Source organism: Panthera tigris, chromosome C2, assembly GCF_018350195.1.
Source record: "Panthera tigris isolate Pti1 chromosome C2, P.tigris_Pti1_mat1.1, whole genome shotgun sequence".
Lineage (NCBI taxonomy): Eukaryota > Metazoa > Chordata > Mammalia > Carnivora > Felidae > Panthera > Panthera tigris.
Genome location: NC_056668.1, coordinates 40,456,010 through 40,477,975, shown reverse-complemented (window position 1 = coordinate 40,477,975; position 21,966 = coordinate 40,456,010). Strand labels below are relative to the sequence as shown.

The 21,966-nt window shown below is 33.8% G+C and overlaps 1 protein-coding gene across 8 annotated transcripts in view; it reads right to left on the bottom strand.

The window, feature by feature from the left end:
• Nucleotides 1–21,966, bottom strand: part of LOC122230492 (casein kinase 2 subunit alpha' interacting protein) — a 380,723-nt gene that overhangs the window by 356,252 nt on the left and 2,505 nt on the right. The window lies entirely within an intron of this gene.

Below are 21,966 nucleotides of genomic sequence, written 5' to 3'. Positions count from 1 at the left end.
TCAAAGAATGTACTTTCTGTGACTTTTAAATGTCCTTTGAAATGTATTGATACTGTATTTTATTGCCCAGAATATGGTCTACATGCTAAATGTTCCATTTAATTTCGAAAAGAAATATTCTTCTGTTGTTGGGTAGACTATTTTATAAATATCAATCAGGTCAAATTAAATGAGGGTATTTTTTAATTCTTTCACACCCATTCTGAATTCCTGTCAACTTATTCTATCAATTACTGAGTGGTAGTATAATCTTCAACTGTAATTGTTAATTTGCCTATTACTCTTTGCAGTTCTATAAAGTTTTTTTGTTTTGTTTTGGAATTCTGTTATTAAATGTATTCACGTTTATAATTCTTATATCTTCCGATTTTACTGACCCTTTTATCATTATGAAATCGCTACCTCTGTCTTTAATAATAATTTTTGTGTTAAGTTTATTTCATCTTCTATTAACATAGCCACTTCAGCTTTCATATGTTTACTCTTTGCATGTTACATTTTTTCTATTATTTTATTTTCAAACACACTTATATAAAAATATGAGGGTTCCTTCTTTATTTTTTTTCAATATATGAAATTTATTGTCAAATTGGTTTCCATACAACACCCAGTGCTCATCCCAAAAGGTGCCCTCCTCAATACCCATCACCCACTCTCCCCTCCCTCCCACCCCCCATCAACCCTCAGTTTGTGCTCAGTTTTTAAGTCTCTTATGAGGGTTCCTTCTTTATTTGGTGTGATAATATTTATTGATCAAAATCCACTTACATTGAATGTAATTATCAATATGGTTGTATCTATTTCTGACATTTTGCTATTCTTCTTTTGTTTATCTCATTTCCTCAGTTCCTCCCTCCCACTTTCTTTTCTTCATTTTAATGTTTTTTCCTTAATTTAAATTTACTTTTATCTCTTTAGCTATAATTCTTTATATTTTTAAATGGATGCTATAGGAGTTAAAACATTAAACTTTAAATTATTTCAAACTACTTAAATATTGATGTTCTTTGATGATATATGGGAAATTTGCAACAGTGCAGTTTTCATTTAACACCCCTCAATCCTTTGTGCTATCATTGTTATGCAAAATACATCATCTAGGTTACAAGCCAAATAATACAGTGTTAAAAATTTCCTTTACATAGTCATAGGTATCTTAGAGAAATTAGGATATAAAACTATAAATATATATTTACATTATTTCTAATAAGAAGCCAGCTGGTAATTGTAAGATAACTGTGGATAATGAGCCATTTCTCTCTTGATGCCTTCAAGATTTTCTCTTTTATCTTTGATTTTCAACATCTTAAACATGAGGTGTGTAGGTACAGGTTTTCTTTTCCAGTTTAGGGTACTCAAATTTCAGATGCATTCTACTCATTTCTAAAAATATTTGTCCCTTTCTCTTTCTTTTTGACTATTGATTCCAATTACACATATGTTGGACCACATGACACTCTCCACTGTTCTCTGCAGAAGCTTTGTTCATTTCTCTGATCTATTTTTATTTCTGCCCTTTGTAATGTATAGTTTCTAGTGAACTATATTCAAGTTAACTGAGTCTTTCTTATGTATTTTGGTCTGCTTTTGAGCTCACCTAGGGAATTTTTATTTTTAGTTATTGTAATTTTCAGCTTCAGATTTTCCATTGGCTTCTTTTATAGTTTCCATTTGTCTGTTAAAAAACAATAATTCAATGTGTAATAACACCTTTTCTTATCTTACAACATATTTTTCTCTAATTCAAGAATAGAACAATTACTTTGAAGTTTGTGCTAATTTAACATCCTGACCCACTGACAATCAGTTTGTATTGATGGATTTTTTTTCCTGCATTTGAGTTATACGTTCTAATTTATTTCCATGGCTAGCATTTTTTTCTTTTTTTGCAAACTTGTAATGATAGATAATGCCATAACAAACTGCCATAACAAAATACTATAACTGGGTGCCTTAAACAACAGAAAATTATTTTCCAGTTCTCATAGGTCTGGAGGCTAGAAGTCCAAGATCAAGGTTCAGCTGATGAGGTTTCTCTTCCTGGCTTGCAGACAGCCATCTTCTCACTATGTCATCATATGGTCTTTCCTCAGTGTGTATGTCGAGAGAGAGAGAGAAACAGGCAGACAGAAAAAGAGAGAGTGTGTGCTGGTTCTCTAGTCTCTCTTATAAGAGCACCAAGCCTTTTGGATCAGTTCCCCACCCTTAAGACCACATTTAACCTTAATTACATCCTCAGAGACCCTATCTCCAAATACAGCTACACTGGCAGATGAGGTGTTAACATATGAATTTGGGAAAGAACATTCAGTCCATAACAGATAATATTTTGTAGAGACTCTGAAATCTCTTTTCTTCTTAGGATTATTGGCTTTTGGTTCCAGTAAACCACTAGCTTGCCTGGATCCAAACTAAAATTTGTCTTCCCCATGGTGTGGAGAAGATGATACTGCTGGCCAAGTTTTCTTGGCTTCCAGCTGCTGCTTTTTAGCCTAGCCTCCATGTTGCTCTCCTCTGTTCCTATTTAGTTTAGATGTCTGCCAAGAAATTTAGCTGAGTCAATTCTTAGATTTTGGGGGTTCACTCTTTTGGTGGTTTCTTGCCTCCAGGCCCCTCTAGTAAATTTCCAGTTGCTTTTCCATCCCAGAATTCTGTCTTCTGACATATCAATCATACGATTTCTTTTCTCTGCCACCCAAGCTCTCCGTGGACTAGGAAATATACTCAAAAAAAGGCCTAACAAACTACAATATTTCACCAGAGGCAAATTTGTCATTCAAGAGCAAACCCATATCTCTTTTCTCCCTGCTTTTTCACCAGCCTGTCTGGGGTCATATTTTATTGATCATCCAGGAATTTTCAAAATATTCTACTCAGAGTTTTGGATTTCAGACCTTTTCTGGTGCTTCTGCTTCTAGAATTTTCCCTTAAATATCCAGTGATTTGGCTGTTTTGCAACTGAGTCATTTAGGCTGAGGTTTTCTTAAAAAGCCACAACACTGTACTTTCTATAAGACGCAGTAGCAGTCTTTCAGTAGTAAACTCTTCTCAAGTTCCTACTTGCCTCTGGTCATTTTCCAGTATCTTCAAATTATTGTTTTTTTTATTATTATTATTATTTTCCAGTTACTGTAATTGTTTTCTGTGGGAAGAATTGCCTGAACTTGTCACACTCCCTATTATCAATGATCATTTTAACATACAAATCAGATCATATATATCACACACACACACACACACACACACACACACACACACACACGTTTAAAAATCTAGGAATTGTCCTTTCCATTAACTGGAATAGAATACAAACTCAATATCCTGTAAGTCTCTGCAGCATCTACCCTCTGCTTAAATTCCTGGCCTCATTCTTTTCCATCCTCCTTGCTCACTATAGCCATAATACCTGTATCAGATAATCTACAGTTTACCTAACCAACAGTTTGGCCCATCCATCCTCCTGGATTTTTTTTTCATATTCTTCTTTCTTCTATGTAAGCTACCTATCTCGGAAATGTAAAGAGTACAGTGTTTCCCAGATTCCCAGACATATGCAGAGCTGGGTCTGATTTACCTAAGGGCAATTCTATTCCCCTCGCCAATGATTAATTCAGGATTGATCATTTGGAAGATTTGGGTAGCATTTGAGAAGAGGTTGACAGAGATTCTGAGAAAGTTTCTCTCCTCTCTTCTAAGAAATTTTCTTGTTCCCTGAACTTGAATGAGGAAGCTCTGATAGCTACTGACATCCATCCTCTAGTCACAAAGTGAACTGGCCTTCAAGGGGTACAGATCGAAGGTTAATGCAAACATATTGGGGAGGAAAACAAATTAAGGAAAAAACTAGGTTCTTGATGATGGGATCTATTGGGAAAAGCAGTCTCATGCTTGCAGTCTTTCCACCCCATCAGCTGCTTAAGGATGGGCCTTGGGCCTGAAATACTTCTCCACCAAGAGATCGAGTCCTCAGATCGAGTCTCTGCTGGGCTTATTTATTACCTTGTGTGGGAGTATCTTTCCCTGTCCTGCTTATCATAAAGCACCTGCATCATATGCATCATATGCATCATAGAGCACCTGAACAAACCCAGTGTTGTATCTGCCTCTTGCAGACTGCAGCACGAGAGGGTGTATGCACTCTCTGTCAGCTGCCAAAAGGGACCAATGAGGACCAATGTCACTAGAGAAACTGTCTTGCACTGTCTCTTCTCTAATAGTTAGTCCAGTACTTGACTGCATGATTTTCCCTGATGACTCCAATACCAAGATACGGTGCACGGAAATGTTTGAACTTCCATTCCTGATAAAATAGGCAACAGATGCTATATGGTTGACAGGATCAAACAATCTTGAAAACCACCTGACCTTTGCACTTCTGGTTATTTGAGACAAAAAGTGTCCTAATCATTTTTAACCATTGGATTTTTTTTTCTCTTTCTTGTTAAAGCATACTGGCCTTTTTTCCACTCCACAAAAATGCCAAGCATGTTCCTCGCTTCACGTTACTTTAATTATTATTATTTCTTTTTAAGACCTTCCCCTAGATCTTAATTTACCTGTATCCTTTTCATCATTCAGATTCCAATTCAAGTTCAAACTTTTCAGATAGTCTTTCCCCAACCAGTCTAGCTAAAGTAGCCTCTCAACTTTGCCAATGTCCCTATTTAATTTCTCCTTTAAACTTATCATGATTTGATATCATACCATTCATACTTTTCTTTTCATTACCTATTTTTCTCAGTAAGTATATCAGTCTAGAAAAGCAAACATTTTCTTGTTCACTACTGCCTGTTTGGTGCCTAGAAGAGGATTTGGCAGCTATTGGACCCTCAACAAATGGTTATTAACCAAAAAAAAAAAAAAAAAAAATAGCAGAAATGAGTGAATTTAGTTGGAAATAGTTTTAACAATGAAACTCATTCATTAGAATAGAAATCTTTCAAATGTATATTGTAAAATTGGTTTACTCATTAGAGAAAAATGTCAGTAATATCAGCTTAAGTCCATATGGTTTATCTCATAATTTTTTGCTTCCCATAATTCCTTAGAGATTTGTATTCTCCAAAATATTTGTATACTAATTTTCACAATGGAACAGTCTCTTCCACTTGAAAAATAGGCTTAAAGGTCATTTTTCCATTATTCAAATTCCTGGAAACAAATCTGTTTACTTGGGAGAAGAATCAAATACTATAATCTTACCATTAGTCAAAAGACTTGCATTGTTTTTATTAAATGTTATCCAAATGAGTTTTTTTTCAACCAGCCTTTGCAAATTAGCATTAGTTCACATGCCCAGAGATCAAAACAAATAATGTAGCTAACACTGAAATTCATTACTTTAATATTCAACAGCATCAAAAGAACTATGCATGGGTGTTAGAAAGGAAAGTGTGAATTTTGTTGGTGTGAAGGGTTTGCATTGACCTTTCCAGACTTAGGGATCTGTTCTCCAAAGCACTTATATGCAACAAAGTTAAGGTTTTAAAAACACAGAATATAACTGATAAGGAAATGTAAGTATTAAATGTGGAGTTCTCTTTGGAATTTTTTTTATCTTTATTAAAAATACTACGGGGTAACAATACATGAAAAATAAAGCTTAGCATGTCCTAAGCCATTGTGCTCAAACACTACCTTTAATGTATCCTTTCCTTACTACCTGTCTCTGTCCCTACCTGGCATTTTCTCTGCCTCAGTCTTAAATATCTAGTGTCCCATCACCGATTAAGACTAAACTCTGAGCACCACTTTCATAAATGAAGCCTCAGTGTACTCAGCAACTGTTTGGTTCTTATTTTTTCACTTTGGTTTCCTTTTTTATTCCCTCCCGTGAATTAGAAAGCTCCTCTTGAGGATAGCAAGAGGTCAGGCTGAGACACAAACTGTTTTTTGTTTTGTTTTGTTTTGTTTGTTAAAGAACACTTTAACTTACAGTATTAATTGTGCCTGTTTAAGAAACATTCCCTTGTTCCTTGCATTGGCTCCAATTACACATTTCACTCTGACTTAGCCCCTCATGTTCCCTCTTCAATATAGCTACTACCTATTTCTCTTTTTTAATCCTAGAAAATAATGATCACTTTAACACTCTAATTAAAATTATCCTGTATGTGCCCATTCTCTATTAAAATATAAACGTGTTGCGGGACATAGAATTATCGCTTGAGGAAATCAAGTATTTTGTTTTCAACTTCCAGACTCATTTATAAACCAAACTTTAAGACTCGCTGACATGAAAACTTCAAATCTCTTTTAGCAAAACACATTTCTCTTTCCTAATTTGCCTTATAGTTTCATTTTATGTCTTCCCCGCCTCATTTGGTTTTTGGTCAACTCACTCTAGAACATGATGACAATGTGATACCCACATACATCTGTGGTTTAACCATTACACAAACTGCCTGCACTAGAATGCCAAAACTGCCTTGTCGCTGAGATGCTTTGAAGCATTTTCATCATCAAACTGGCCACAAATGGAAACCCATGACCCAGAACAGGTCTGTGGGTCCGTGGGACCTCAAAGTGCTAGAGTTTAAAATCCTCCACTGAGGACCAAATGCTGCATAGCAGGAAACCCACACTAAACAAAATCAGAAGAAGGAAAGTATTGCCAAAACGCAGTTACTTTTGGACTAATTTTCACATTATGGTCCTGTTAAGTACAGTATAGAATCCATGATGGTCTCCTTTCATAGGCCGAAATTGGCACCACCTTTTCCTTCAATCCCCACAGAGAATTTATAGAAACAATAAGTCTCATAAAACAGTCTGTTGTAAAAATAACAGCAAAAATAATGTTATCTTAAAATAATACCATGAGTTAAGATGACATTGGAGAGCTGATATTCCATGAGATTACCTGACAAATATTAAATAAGCAGCCGCGAAAGTTAGAGATTCTTTAAGTTTTGGCCCTTTAATATATACTTATTCTGGTGAATTCCCCTATTACAGCTGGAAACTTCAGATGACCTTACTCCTAGTATGTGTTAGAATTCCTCTTTGGCAATGATGAAGTACCTGACCAAGGAGCCCAAAAGGACCACAGCATAGAGATTAAGTCCCAAACAATGACATTAAGGCCCTTCCTTGGCAAAGGGCCACATGACTGAGACCCAGATAACTTCAGAAGTCATGATAAGTAGTGGACACCAAAAAAAACAAATATTCCTATTTATTAGATTGTCTGCTGGCAGGTCGAGGACCTGGGAACCTTTCCTGATTGATTAAATAAGGTCTGATGCTAGGGTTTCTCAACTTCCTGAATTTTTCCTAAAGGCCTAGAGAAAGCCAGTCAGTATGACAAAATAGGAAAATAAAATTTCATTAGTCTTACTTTCTACCTAAATTCAGCCAGTATCAAGGGTGATTTTAATATCCATGAACATGAATTCCCAAAGCCCTGCCTAAACATTCTTAAATTACCTTAACTCTAATTACATTAACTTCAACTCTACTCCAGCCACCCACCTTAGATCCAACACCATCCAAAGTAACTCTGTGTTTGACATCTTTAATGTTAATATCCTGCTTTCTTACCACAACTCTCAATCCTTCCAGCTCTCCTGTGTATTTTAATCCATTTCCATTTTAACCTCATTGGCAATATAGTCAGTGGTTAAGTGTGTGGGCTCTTAAATCAGTCTACTTGGATCCACATCCTGGATCAGTTGCTTCCTAGCTATGCACACTTAGACAGGCTTCAATTTCCTCATCTAAAGAAAATGGAATTATGTTTAATCTAGCAGATACTCATGCCCATCTAATATAGTTTTTATGAAGATAAAATGAGAAAATCTGGAACATTAGCATAATGTAGGTAAGGAACATAGTAGATGATAAATAAATACTAGTTTCTTTTTAACCCATTTACTCCTAAGATCGTTAATTTTCATCTAATTTTTTCATATACAGCCAAAAATCTGTGCTTCATCATTTTCTTTTCCCCAAATAAGGAACAGGAAAATTTAGTCTACCAGATGTTCTACTCCACACCAAGACTGCTAAAACTTGATGGGAAGATACATAACTTGGATTGAACCATCAAAACTGTAAGACCTCCAAAAGGAATCAGGCTATTGCTATGGTTCAGTAAGCCTTTTACATGTCAACAAACAACAATATTTCTAAATACTGACAGCATGTTTTAAAAAACACAGTCTTCAAATATCCTAGATTATTTATTTTCTACAAAAATTTTAGGAATATGGGAGCCTGTGTGGATCAGTCGGTTGAGTGGCGGACTTCGGCACAGGTCATGATTCTGCAGTTCATGAGTCTGAGCCCCACGCTGGGCTCTGTGCTGACAGCTCAGAGCCTGGAGCCTGCTTCAGATTCTGTGTCTCCCTCTCTCTGCCCCTCCGCTGTTCACACTCTGTCTCTCTCTCTCTCAAAAATAAATAAACATTAAAAAAATTTTTTTAATTAAACAAAAAAATTTTAGGAATAGGAGTGCCTGGGTGTCTCAGTTGGTTAAGTGCCTGACGCTGGATCTCTGCTCAGGTCATGATCTCACAGTTCATGGAATCGAGCCCTATGTCAGGCTCTGCACTAACAGCATGGAGCTGGCTTGGGATTCTCTCTCCATCACTATATGCCCCTCCCCCTTCTCAAAATAAATAAACATTAAAAAAATATTTTAGGAATAATTCCTTTCCTTTTCAGACCTTGTTATTACATCAATTATCTCACTTTTTTTTCTGTTTTAATATTTTAATTCCTCTTTTTTCCATTTTTTTTTTTCTATTTTAATTCCTTTCTTTTTCCCAGATCCACCATTATATTTGCTGAGGCCAGGGCAACAGTACAATCGGAGGCCCACATACAATATTTTTAAATATTTCAAAATTATGAGTCAAGCTAAAGGAACCTTCTACTTCTACCCAAGATGAAGTAACAGCAACCAGATTTACTACCCCACCTAAAACAATCTCCCCTACAACAACCAAAAAAAACAGACAAAACATATAAAATGATTTTTTAATCTACAAAACAGTTTTTTAAGACTTTGGACACCAGTCAAAAAATTATAGTGATCATGAAGAGACAGGGAACAAATCAGGTGAGCCCTACAATTTTTTTTTTTTTTAGTTTACTGTCTTGAGAGAGTTCTCAAGCCACAATATGGGGAGGGAGAAGCCAGCAGGACCCAAATGGACCCCTTGAATTGAGGAGACAGACAGGTGAGTACAGAAATAATAATGTTCTTATAGTTCACTGGATAGAGTACCAGAGAGGACAGAATTTTCACTGAGACAGAACCCTGGATGGCTATAGAGGATCCCCTCAACTATTCAGCAGAGAAATTATCAATGCATGCACATGAGGAAATTACTCAAAACTAGGGAGAAAAAAATATCAAGAACAATGCTTGGAACTAACACAGGGTCAGAAAGAGTCCTTTTCACATCACTGAGACTAAGAAACCTCATCATTTAGAGATGATGAGGTGGACCACTCAGGAAGGTCTTGCCTCAATGATAAGGAAAAATAATAACCCTAAATTAGCTCTAGCAAACAAATATAAAAAGGAAAACCAGAAAGCATCAAACTGTTCCAAAGTAACTTAACTGTATCCTGGAATGAAATTCAAGAATATTTACAGAAATACAAAAGATATCCAGCACTCAGAAAGTAACATTCACAATGTATGGCCTTCAGTCAAAGATTACCAAGCTTGCAAACAAGCAGGAAGGCAGGACCCATAATGAGAAGTAGAATCAATAAAATGAATTGACCCAGAACTAATCCAGGTGTTAGAATTAGTAGAGAAGGATGATAAAATGGCTTTAATAACTATGTTCAATATGTAAAAATTAAATAGAAACATGAAAGATCTAAAAAGATCCATATCTACTTTCTAGAGATAAAAACTACAGCAAAAGTAGTTTGCTGAGATGAAAAATATACAGGATAGAATTAAGTAGAATAGGCAATAAAAAAAACAGACTAGTAAACTAGAGGACATAATAGAACTATTAAAAACAAAACAGAGGAAAAAATAACATTAAAAAAATAAAGAGAATCAATTAACTGTGGAACAAGTTCAAGCAACCTAATATACAAACTTAAAAGATACAAACACTCCATTTAACATCAAAATCCAAATTCTTTTCAAGATCAAACAGACCATTTGCCAATAAAGACCATAGTTTAAGTCATAAAACAAGTCTCAATAAATTCAAAAGCATTCAATCTATAAAAATCTTCTCTGACCACAGTGGAATTAAAATCTGGAGTGCCTGGGTGGCTCAGTTGGTTAAGTGTCTGACTTTGGCTCAGGTCATGATCTCATGGTCTGTGAGTTCCAGCCCTGTGTTGGGCTCATTGCTGACAACTCAGAGCCTGGAGCCTGCTTCAGATCCTGTGTCTCCCTCTCTCTGTCTGCCCCTCCCCCACTCATGCTCTGTCTCTATCTCTCAAAAATAAATAAACATTAAAATAAATTTGTAAAGTAATCAATAATAGAACAATCTCTAGAAATCATCACATATTTAAAAAATAAAAATACACTTCCAAATAACCCATGCATCAAAGAAGAAACTTGAAGAAAAATTAGAAAGTATTTTAAATTAATTTTTTGAAAAAATACCAGAAAGCAATACTAATGGGGAAATTCATAGCACTAAATGCTTATATTAGAAGTCATATCAATGACCTCAGTTTCCACCTTTAGAAACTAGAAAAAGAAAAGCAAATAAAGCCCAAAGCAAGTGGAAGGAATAATAAAGACCAATATTCCTCATTATAGGTACAAAAATTGTAAACAAAGTTTTAGAAAATAGAATCTTACATATGGATACAGATATATAGATATATGTAAAGATTCATGTATCTGACCAAATAGGGATTAATCCTAAAAAGGCAGATTGTTATAACATTTGAAAATCAATGTAATTCACCATATTAACAGAATTTAAAAAAATTATAATGTCAGTAGTAGTAAAAACTTTTGACAAAATCCAATATTCATCTTATTCCTGATTTTTAAAAAATACAGCTAATATAAATCCTGCACAAAAACTAAATACTTTCTTTTTAAGTTCAGTAACAAAACAAGCATATTCACTCTTGCCACATCTATTCAACATTGTACTGACATTTCTAGCTACTGTAATTATTCACCTGAAAAAGGCATTTTTATGTAAATAAAGAAATAAACCTGTCTATTTGCAGTTGATATTGTTGTCTGGAAGAGATTCTGATGGAATTTACCAAGAGCTGCTAGTCATGATAAATTACTTCTCAAAATTGCCAGATACAAGATCAATCTATAAAAATCAATTGTATTCCTAATTAGTAGTAATGAATAATAGAAAACTAATTTAAAAAAACTATTTACAATATTATCAAATGAAATTCTTAGGTATAAATTTGACAAAAGATGTGAAATGTACAATGAAAAAGCAAAATGATGGGGCGCCTGGGGGGCTCAGTCAGTTAAGCCTCTGACTTTGGCGGTTTGTGGTTCAAGCCCAGCGTCAGGCTTTGTGCTGACAGCTCAGAGCCTGGAGCCTGCTTCAGATTCTGCGTCTCCCTCTCTCTCTCTGCCCCTCCCTTGCTCACGCTATGTCTCTCTCTCTCTGTCAAAAATGAATAAACGTTAAAGAAAAAATTTTTAAATAAAAAAAAGAAAACGAAAAATGTTGCTGAGTAAATTATTAAAAGATCTAAAGAAATGGAAAGATAAAAGTTGTTCATGGATCAGAAGATTGAATATTGTTAAGATACTAATTCTCCCCAAATTGATTTATAGATTCAACGCAATCACAATCAAAATTCCATCAGGCATTTTAATAGAAATTAAAAGGCCAATTCTAAAATCTATATACAAATACAAAGGACCTAGAACATCCAAAACAATTTTGAAATGTAAAAATTAATTTGGAGAGCTAACACCACATGATCTCAAGACTTACAAAGATACAGTGTTCAAGATAAGGTAGTGCTGGCTTTAAGATAGCCTCACAGAACAATGAAATAGAATAGATCTCTACCAAAAAATAAAAGCAAACAAGCAAATAAACAAACAAACAAAAACACCTGATCTTCTTTGAGAAAAGTATAATAGCAATTCAATGGAAAAGGGCTGTCTTTTCAACCAGAGACCAAAAATTTGATCCATTCCTTATACTGTATACATATTTATATTCATGTTTATATATAAACAAAACCTGAAAATGGGTCATAAACCTAAATGTGAAACATAAAACTATAAAATTTCTAAAAATTTCTATAAAATGTATGACTTTGGGTTAGGTCAACATTTCTTAGACAAGGACATCAAAATCACCATTTCTAAAAGAAAAAATTAGGTTGAACTTTACTGAAATTAAAAAAACAAAAACAAAAACAAAACCCTTCTGCTCTTCAAATGACTGTTAGGAAGGTAAAAAGACATACCACAGACTAGGACATGGGGCTCAAATTCACAAACTGAAAAATCATGCATGACCTGAGCCAAAATCAAGAGAGTTGGATGCTCAACCGACTGAGCCACCCAGGCACTCCCTTCCCCATTATTTACAGCCAAACCTCTTGAATTATGGTCTACACTCACCCACTCTACTTTAAACCACCATCACCCAGCACTGTTGGATCAGTATCACCCATTCTATACCAAATACAGACTTAGAAAATGATGATAATATTAATTAATGATTATAGGAGCTACCTTTTACTGAGTTTTATACAAAAGTCTACATTTCAATACGGTATTGACTAAAAAGCAATACACTGTCTGAAGACCTGCCTAATTTTTAAAAAAAATTTTTTAAATGTTTATTTATTTTTGAGAGAGAGATAGAGTGCAAGTGGGGGAGGGGCAGAGAGAGAGGGAGACACAATCTGAAATGGGTTCCAGTCTCTGAGTTGTTAACACAGAGCCCAATGCAGGGCTCAAACCCACAAACCCTGAGATCATGACCTGAGCCAAAGTCAGACACTGAACTGACTGAGCCATCCAGGAGCCCCCAAGACCTGCCTAATTTAAAGGCTCCCTGTAAATGACTATGGAACTCGAAAGGTCATGTATCCTCTTAGTCCTATTTCTTTATTTACTAAATAGAAGTATTAAGTCAGATAATCTATAAAATCACCTTCAGTCAATGTCTTTAAAAAAAAAAAGTTTTGATTGTCTACTTGTAGAGCATAAGTTTTTATCAAGTGTTAAACACAAAAACCCTCAAACACATATTTTCTATATTTTCCCCTACCATCCCCTTTCCCATAACCTACATGCTCAAATATAAGGTAAATTTCTTTTCCTCAAAATGATCCCTCAAAAAAAAAATGAGTTAGCTTAAAATCAATATTTCCAAATGGTGCTTTCTTAATTTCTTTGTCTTGAATGGCATTTCAGGGCCCAGGAGAAGATATGAGCCCAAAATTGCCTTCATCAGTGTTAGTTTTATATGTGTATATATTTATATAGATGATGATAGATGGACAGATGCATATAGATAGATAGATAGATATAAATAGAGAGATAGATATAGACAGGTAGTTAATAAGACTGAAATTTAAAATAATGGAATTGTAGAAAATTAACACATTACCGGATTCTGACCACACAATTCCAAGTGTTGGTATCGTAGTAAAGAAGATCACTTTTAAAAGCGAAATGATAAATGATTGTATTGTGGAGATTAACAAAAATACTATAAATCTTAATGTTACGTAAATGAATACTTATATCATGAGATAAAATTTCCAGTAAGCATCATAAACAGATACCAAGTATAGATGATGGGTTCTAAAAAGCTGGTGACTCAAAAGAAAGTCTCCAATGATGAAAAATTAATGGCATTTCATGAAATATGAAATTTTTAAAAATTAGCAGTTTAAAATTAACTCAGTGTTTGCTAAAATATATGATTTTAAATGCCTTTGTAACTCAATAAATTGACCTTCTAATAAGGCAAATGGGAGCTACCTTACATTCAATGTTGCTTTAAATTAGGCATAAAAGCTCTAGTATAATATTATTCTGACATGAAAAAAGACTATATATTGTTAAGTATAAAGTTTTTTTAAACAGCATAAATGAGGTATCATTTTGTAATAAAAAAATGTCTATCTATACAAAACTACCTCTTGGTAAGATGTTATCACTTGGTGGTAGATGAGTAAAGGTAAGCTTTTTATCTTCTGTTTTTCTCTCTGTACAAATTTTCTATAAGCATTGTAATCATTTTGATATTAGAAAAATGAAAGACAAGACATCAACATCTTTGAAGCCCTGTCCGCTTTGCCCCATTTATTTCATGCCATAAGATGTTATTCATTTGTAGCATCTCACTTTGGTATATTACTTTTAATTTACTCCATACTTTTTAATATAACTGATACCTATGTTGCTTTAAATCGGTAATTGAAGGATAAGAAAAATCCTATACTGCATATGTTCAAGTCATAAAAATACTCTGAGTGAACCAGAAGAAGCCAATGATCAACATTTCTTTGATTTCTAATATTAGATCATTAACTCAGTTTTAGTTCTTGTCTTATTTTTAATTCAACAGAGTTAAAGAGGTTCTGGGTCAATGTTCTGGGTGAATCAGAGAATCAAGCTTTGTTCCCTTCCTTGGATCCTGAAAATGTGAGTGTGCACATCTATTGCAGGAAGGGAGGGGAAAGCGAAGGACAGATCCCTATGGAGGCAGAAGGACATAGAGCAGCAGCCTTGGATAATGAAGGGACAAACTGAGTGGCTCCCTGGGTGGGTCTTCTGTTTTGAAATCTATAGCTCTGCATTCTCACTTAATGTCCTCTATGGTTTCTTAATGTTTACTCTGGTTCTCTGTTGTAATTTGTCTCCTAGAGATGAAAGATGAAGATGGCTAGTCTGAAAGATCCTCTTTCAACATCTGGTGTTTACTACAGCTCTGTGAAGTTTACTTTTTTTCCCTCATCATTGCATTTAGTGTATGTGTTTCCTTAAGTCCAACAATTTTACAGACATTGTAAAAAATAAAATATTAGTGTCCCCAATTTTTTCTCTTACCCATCTCCTGTTTTTGCCCTCTGCCCACCCCAGTAAACACAAAGACAGTCTTAGCAATGAATCCCTCAAAGAAGGCATGTCAATTGATCAACCAATGTATACTTTTCACTGAGTCACTCTGTGAATTAGACCTTGGTTCACAAGACTAAGATATTTATGAAAACTCAAAGCTAGTTCAGAAAATAACTAAAGTATGAATCAAAACTGAACTGACAACTCAGGGACAGGGAAAAGTGCAAAAAAGAAAAAAACACATCATGATGAATCTGACCTTTCAAGAAAGGGAAAGTTTAATGAGGAAGCCAGCAGAGCATCGTAGGTTGGAGAAAGAGCGCAGAGGTGAGGATAAAGGTGTATATTTTGGTATGCAGTGAACAACCGTGCCTGGAATAGGCTGGGTTTTGTTACTGAAAGATGTGATGAAAGGAAGATTGTATCACCAGCTTTATTGAGGAGTAGTGAGAAGAAGGTGATTAGAGATTATGTATGATCTGGAAGACTAGACTTAAAAGTATGGCCTTGTACAATAGACAATTTATATCTACCACAATATTTTAGAAAACAATGCATCATAATAAAATTATTATTTTATACTAGATTGGCAATGAATTGAAGAAGAGAATGAAAAGGGAAGAGAAGGGTCAAGAAAATGTGTTAGAAAACTTTTGGAATAATTGGCATATGAGGTAATGGAACCTGGATTCCAGTGGTGGTTGATAATGAAGCAGAGGGAGTATGTAAAGAAAGAAAATCAAAAATAAAATTAATAATTGGTGACAGATTGGGTTATGGGAATGGAAAAAGTATAAGGGGTTGGAGATGTCCTGAAGCATTAAAGGATTATGGTACTAAAGACAGAAATGGAAACCTTGGAATGGCACTCATGTCACAGGAATTGTGCTATCCATATTCTTCTTGCTAATTTTTGGTTAAGTAGCTGCCAGCTAGTTCTAAAAAGGACTTCATGGTACTGACTTAGAAGTGATCCCCCCTCCAAAAAAAAAAAGTCCTGGACACACATTTATAAGAGAGTATCTGCACAAAAGAATACAAAAGAGTTTTCAGAAAGCCTAAAAATTGCATTTTCCAATACAGAGTTGAATATTCCCATTATCTTTTAGATATACCTGTCATGCCAAATGTTACCTTGTTTGTCTTACTTACATGACATTAAAATTCATAAGTTCCTAACAATTGTTTTCACTTAACTTGAAATAAAAAAAAATTAATGCACATTTTCCTTAGTTTCTTCCGGTTCTACATGCAGAGCCTCTGAATTTTAACAGTCCTTTTGAAGTCTAAGTGAAATAGGCAATACACTGTGTTCACCGATATCATTTTGAAACTGTCTGACCCATTATTACATAAAGATGAGCGTTTCGCTTAATAAAGCCTTAGAGTAACACAATTTGTTACACCATAATTAAAGATGGACACATCTGTTCCATTTTAATTCAAACCCCTTTGAACATAATTACATAAAGCTGCAAGAAGAGAAATTCTCAGTCTTAGAAATTTACTATCAAAAAAAAAATCATTCCTTCTACAGAAACTACATGGTCAAAGGACAATTTGTAAAATGAAGTCAAATAGATGTCTCTCACTCTGTATCAAAGCATGAAATAAAGCTAAGACCCCAGATTAAAGTACTGTCCCCATATGAAAGCCATAATTAGTTAAGGAAACCCAGGTGAAGGACAATCTTTATAGTAAGTCCTAGCATTCCATCCCCGTGGAGGGGTACTATCTTTTATTTTCTGAGCCCACAGATACATAACAAAGGAAGAAACAAATATGAAGGATAGTTAAAGGGGGGAAAACAGGAGATATTGAACATTTATGTGTCATCTTTAAGCCGCCTACTAAATTCTAAATTTTTAGTCATATTAGTCTCATAGACCTTTCTTAAAAAATAGTACATCCTTTTGATAAAGTCCTAGTCATTATATCCAAAATAGTTCTTAGGTTAATAATAATCAGATGTATAAATAAAGAAAGCAGAGGTAAAGGAAACCCTGTAATTTCAGAATGAATTCTGAGAATTTAATAACATGAGTTAAATGGTAAGCCATGCACACAAATATCCCTGAAATGTGGGCTGTTAGTCTGTTTTATTTATGTTTCTATATCCTGAAGATGGCTTAATGAGGAGATGCAATCAGGATTAGCTAAGCAGTGAGAACTTGGAGGGAACAGGGTGGCAGTAAGATTTATATAAATATTTGCAGAGACGAGCAGATGCTCACATAATCCAGACAATGTGTGTGCACTTCATTTTAAAATAAAATAAAACAGTTGAAAGCCAAAATATAATTAATCAGAGGAAGTGCTTTAATCAACATCTTCCAATCCTTAAGCACTGCTAAAAAGATTAAAGAAACATAGAAGAAATTAAAATATGATATTCAAAAGGAAACCAGAATTAATCTATTCCTGACATTCTCCTTTTATTTCAGATGTGGGATGGAGAATGCAATTAATATGCATTTCCAATTGCTGCCAACTAGGGAAATTTCCTAGGTGTTTAAGCTACTAAATAAATCACCTAAGACTTACTGTATAATTTACAATGTAGTAATGATAGCTCTCTCTTCATTATTAATTTATTAGGAGTAATGTGTATGCTTGCCCTTATATCCTGTAGTTCTAAACAGGGATCTTTCCAGTGGAATACAAGAGAGCAAACTTAAATGGGTGTCAGTTTGATATTCATAGGTAAACTACAAAAAGATAAAAAGAAGTTGCATATCAAGAAAGGAATTAGTATATCAAATCCATGTAGATACCCAAATTTGACATTTATCTAACTTTAAACTCAGTTTGGGGCTCAGTTCTTCCAAACTCAGAACCTCTCTTGCAAGTATTTCTGTTGTTTTCTGCCCAAGATTTGACAAGCTGCTCAATATGAACCTATGATTATTACTAAAGTTTGGAGAACATCTTTAAACAGAGAATTTTCAAACAATGTCTCAAGGAAATAAAAAGCACATGCCTTCATGGCAAGTTAAATATATATAAACATTTTAAGCTCAGAGCCTTTGCCCTTTCCACAAACAAAATTTTATTGGTGAGAGTAAATTATTTCATATGGACCTCCAGAATATTATAAACAGTTTTGAACACAAAATGGACCCCTACAGACAGTCAACAGTTTACTACTGTTAATTTCAAGAATATCTTTTCACTAGAACTTGAGCCTAGTTCCAGTTTCTAGCAGAAACATTATTAATATCTACTAAAATTCTACCAAAAAGTCTCTAGCATTTAGGCCTACAAGTCATGAAATCTTAAAAATGTAATCCTGCGAAACACTGCCAAAATTATTCTTATTAAAATGTCAGAGATTGGAATTTCGTATTATGCGTCCTCCTATAAATAAATCTTAAAAATAATAGAGAAGAATGATTGACCTGAGAGATCCATTGTGAAATCTAGACTGGGAAAATGAAAACAACTATGTGACAATTTCTTCTGTGTTCCATCACAGTTAAGGTAACTTTAAAGTTCACACTGTAGTTATTTGCTTCTTAGATGCTAGCTGTTTGATATTCTATTCTAGCAAACGAACAACATACCAAACAGCTAGTATATAACTGAAAAGAAGAAAAAGATTCTTGTCTCTGTCTCTAGATGGCTTTGGACATTTATTTAGTAATTTATGTGCAATGGCCTTTTGACCCCCAAATTACTGACCCTGTGTACTTCATTGTAACATGAATTTGCTATTATTAAAATAGTCTATATTTTATTATCAGAAAATTCTGAAAAGTTGCCCTCTTTGATTTATATATCGATGTCATTCTTTATCAAATAGCATTATGTTATACTCAAATTAATGACTTTCACATAATGAATTCAACTAATGATTTGTAACCAAGTCCAGGGATAATGCTTATTAGGAATATGGCCATTTCTGTCAACGGACTCACTGGAAAGATAAGAAGCAGAGTCTAGTTATACAAATGTCCCCTTTATTCTGTCTCCTTTTTCTCATTTCTTATCAGTGCACCACAGGAAGGGAAATAGAGTTTAATTATTGTGGTTGTTGAAAATCATTATCATCATCTACCAAGTTTATCAATTGTCATAAGGAAGTCAGAAATTAAGTTCTGTTGGGGATTCTGAGACTGGGACACAATATCTGGAGATCTGAGTCTCATCTCTGCCATTATTTGCTTTGTAATCTTCTGCATGGGCCATGTCTTTAAGATGACAAGATTGGCTTAAGGGTAAGCCACCCCAAGGCACTTGTACTCTGGGCATTGTCAGCAGCAAGCCATGGCATAAACATAACCATATATGAAAATTCCTCATGAATCTGGAATTGTGCTGTCTGATAAGGCATCCCCTAGCCACACGTGGCTGTTTAAATGTACATATAAATAAACTAATACTAAATAAAATTTATAATTCTATTTCTCAGTCACACAAGCCAAACTTCAAATGTTCATAGTCCCATGTGGCTAACGGCTACCAGTAGAAAAGAAAATTTCACATAAATGGCTATCCCATATCCATCAATTCCTGAAACTGGGAATAATACACACCAAAATTATCAACCTGCAAAATTACCAACCTGTATCCAAGAATTAATGGATGTAACAGAGTCATTTATATACAGTTTTGTTTTGTTTTGTTTTAATCATGACTTACTCTTTTTTTCTAACAATGGGGAAAGATGTATGCAAATGACTCAATTTCCTTTTTAATAAAATAAATTCTGAATATAATATAGTTTCTCCATACTAAAGGATTTCTTAGTAATCATGCAAAACCCTCAAATCATATATCTATAGAACACTGAAGCAAAGATTTATCCCAAAGATTTTTTACTATGGTATATTAGTTGCTGATGATCCCACAAAAAGACACACACATAAACACACACACACCGCACATCTTTTTAAATAAAAACTATCAAACAAAACCAACACCAAAAATAACACATCTATGATAATACATAAGCAAACAATCTGAGAGTAATCTAAGTTTGGTGATTTAGATTTAATAGTACCTATTTAATGACTTATATGATTTTATATAACCTATTTATTAAGGGGCAGAATAGAGTGAATAAAAATGTGCAATATATAACTAATTATAGAACACCACCATTGTTTTCAAACATACAAAAATGTATACCTTCAAATAAGTAGTATTCGCCTCAAGTAGTTACTTTTCAGAAAAATGAATTGCCTTTAGATTTTCTGAAACATTCTTATAAATAACATAAATGGTATCATATCTTAATACTTTGGGGACTTACTTTGTTTTTGAAAATAATTTAAGGTCATCTTAAGCCAAATCTGGATCATAACTTCTTGTTATAATCAAGGTGAAATTAAAAAGTAATAAGGCATTTCTTATGATAATGACAATAACAGTAAGAAGGATAATGATAAGGTAGCATTTATTGACTGTCCATAAATATCAAGAGGTGTTGAGTATTGGTAGTCTGCATAATTTTTTTTCCCCATCTTACAGATGAACAAACAGCTGTTCATAAAATGTAAAGTTTGCCAAGTGTCACATGTCAGTCACAGCTAAGGTTAATTCTTAATGAGAAATTCCAAAAAATGTTTTTTTTTTTTTTATAATTCCTTTTTTCATTCCACATTTATGTTATAACAATTTACATTATATCCCGATTCTGGTCAATATATACTGTACACTTTATGATATGATTTTCTTAAAGGAAGACAAGATATGAACCCAGTTATTCCTTGATATACATCTTGATGATTTTTAATGTAGAAAACCAATAAAACCCTTCAATGAAAATTAAAAGTCTTCAAATTATTGTTTATTATAATTAGATATTAGATCATTTGGTGTGGTTTTCGTAAATTTAACATGGTTATTTTTTATCTTAACTGAAATGTAAATATGCGACCAGAAAAATTTGCAATGTGAAAAAAAATAGGAAAAATCATTTGGGTGTATAAGTCTTAGTATATTTACAAAAGACTGACAAAATTTGATATGAACTACTAAATTTGCTGATCTAGCATACAAACTTTGATTCCAGTGTATTAATTTGTGAAGTTGGTGCATAGCTTTAAAATATAACTTAGAATGATTATCTCACGTACAATTCAATAAGACAAGGGCTCATATAAATATCATGTACCATTGAACACTATCAATTAAGTATATAAACCTAGGATAAAGCTGTTCATGTGGCATACTAGACAAAGTGGAATTATTACAGACAGTTTGTATCAATTAAGAAAGTTCAAGCAGTTATTTAAATACTTGAGGCTATCCATTAGCCTTCAAAGCTCAAAGAAATCACTAAAACGTAATTATATCCAGCCTAGTGATTTGGCACTTAAGTTTATAAGAGGTTATGAAAGCCTCACAGGTCATGATTGAACAAATAGCTCCTGATCACCGCACTAGTGATATCTTAGAAGAACAAGATTATAGAGAAGACATCCTGGCATTTAAAAATGTCTGTGCTGTTTTTCAAAAGGAAGACTTGAAACGGCAACCATTATGCTAGAAACAATGCCAATGAATCAGCATAAAATATATCATTTGTAAACAATTCAGTTTCTAACAATGTGTGCATAAACCATATGTAACTTTTCTTTTTTAAACGGGGGTATGCTATAAATCTCAAATTCAATCTCAGAAGCAGCATTAACCAGTACCTCCTCTCTTAGAAGTTTCCTTTCTAGATGTGTCTTAACCCATTTAATCATGCTCCTAAATACTACCTCCTGACAGGCAATTAAGACTCTGTAAGTATTCAGAATATACATCTGTGTACCCATTTCTTTTGAACCAAGAAAAGAAAATTACTTAGCTATAATTCTTACTCTCAGTGAGTCGTAATTACCATGACTTGAAACCTTTTGAGCTCAAGTGCTCTAGTGCATTTGAGATATATATATATATTATATATATATATATATATAATATATATATATATATATATATGTATATACACTCCA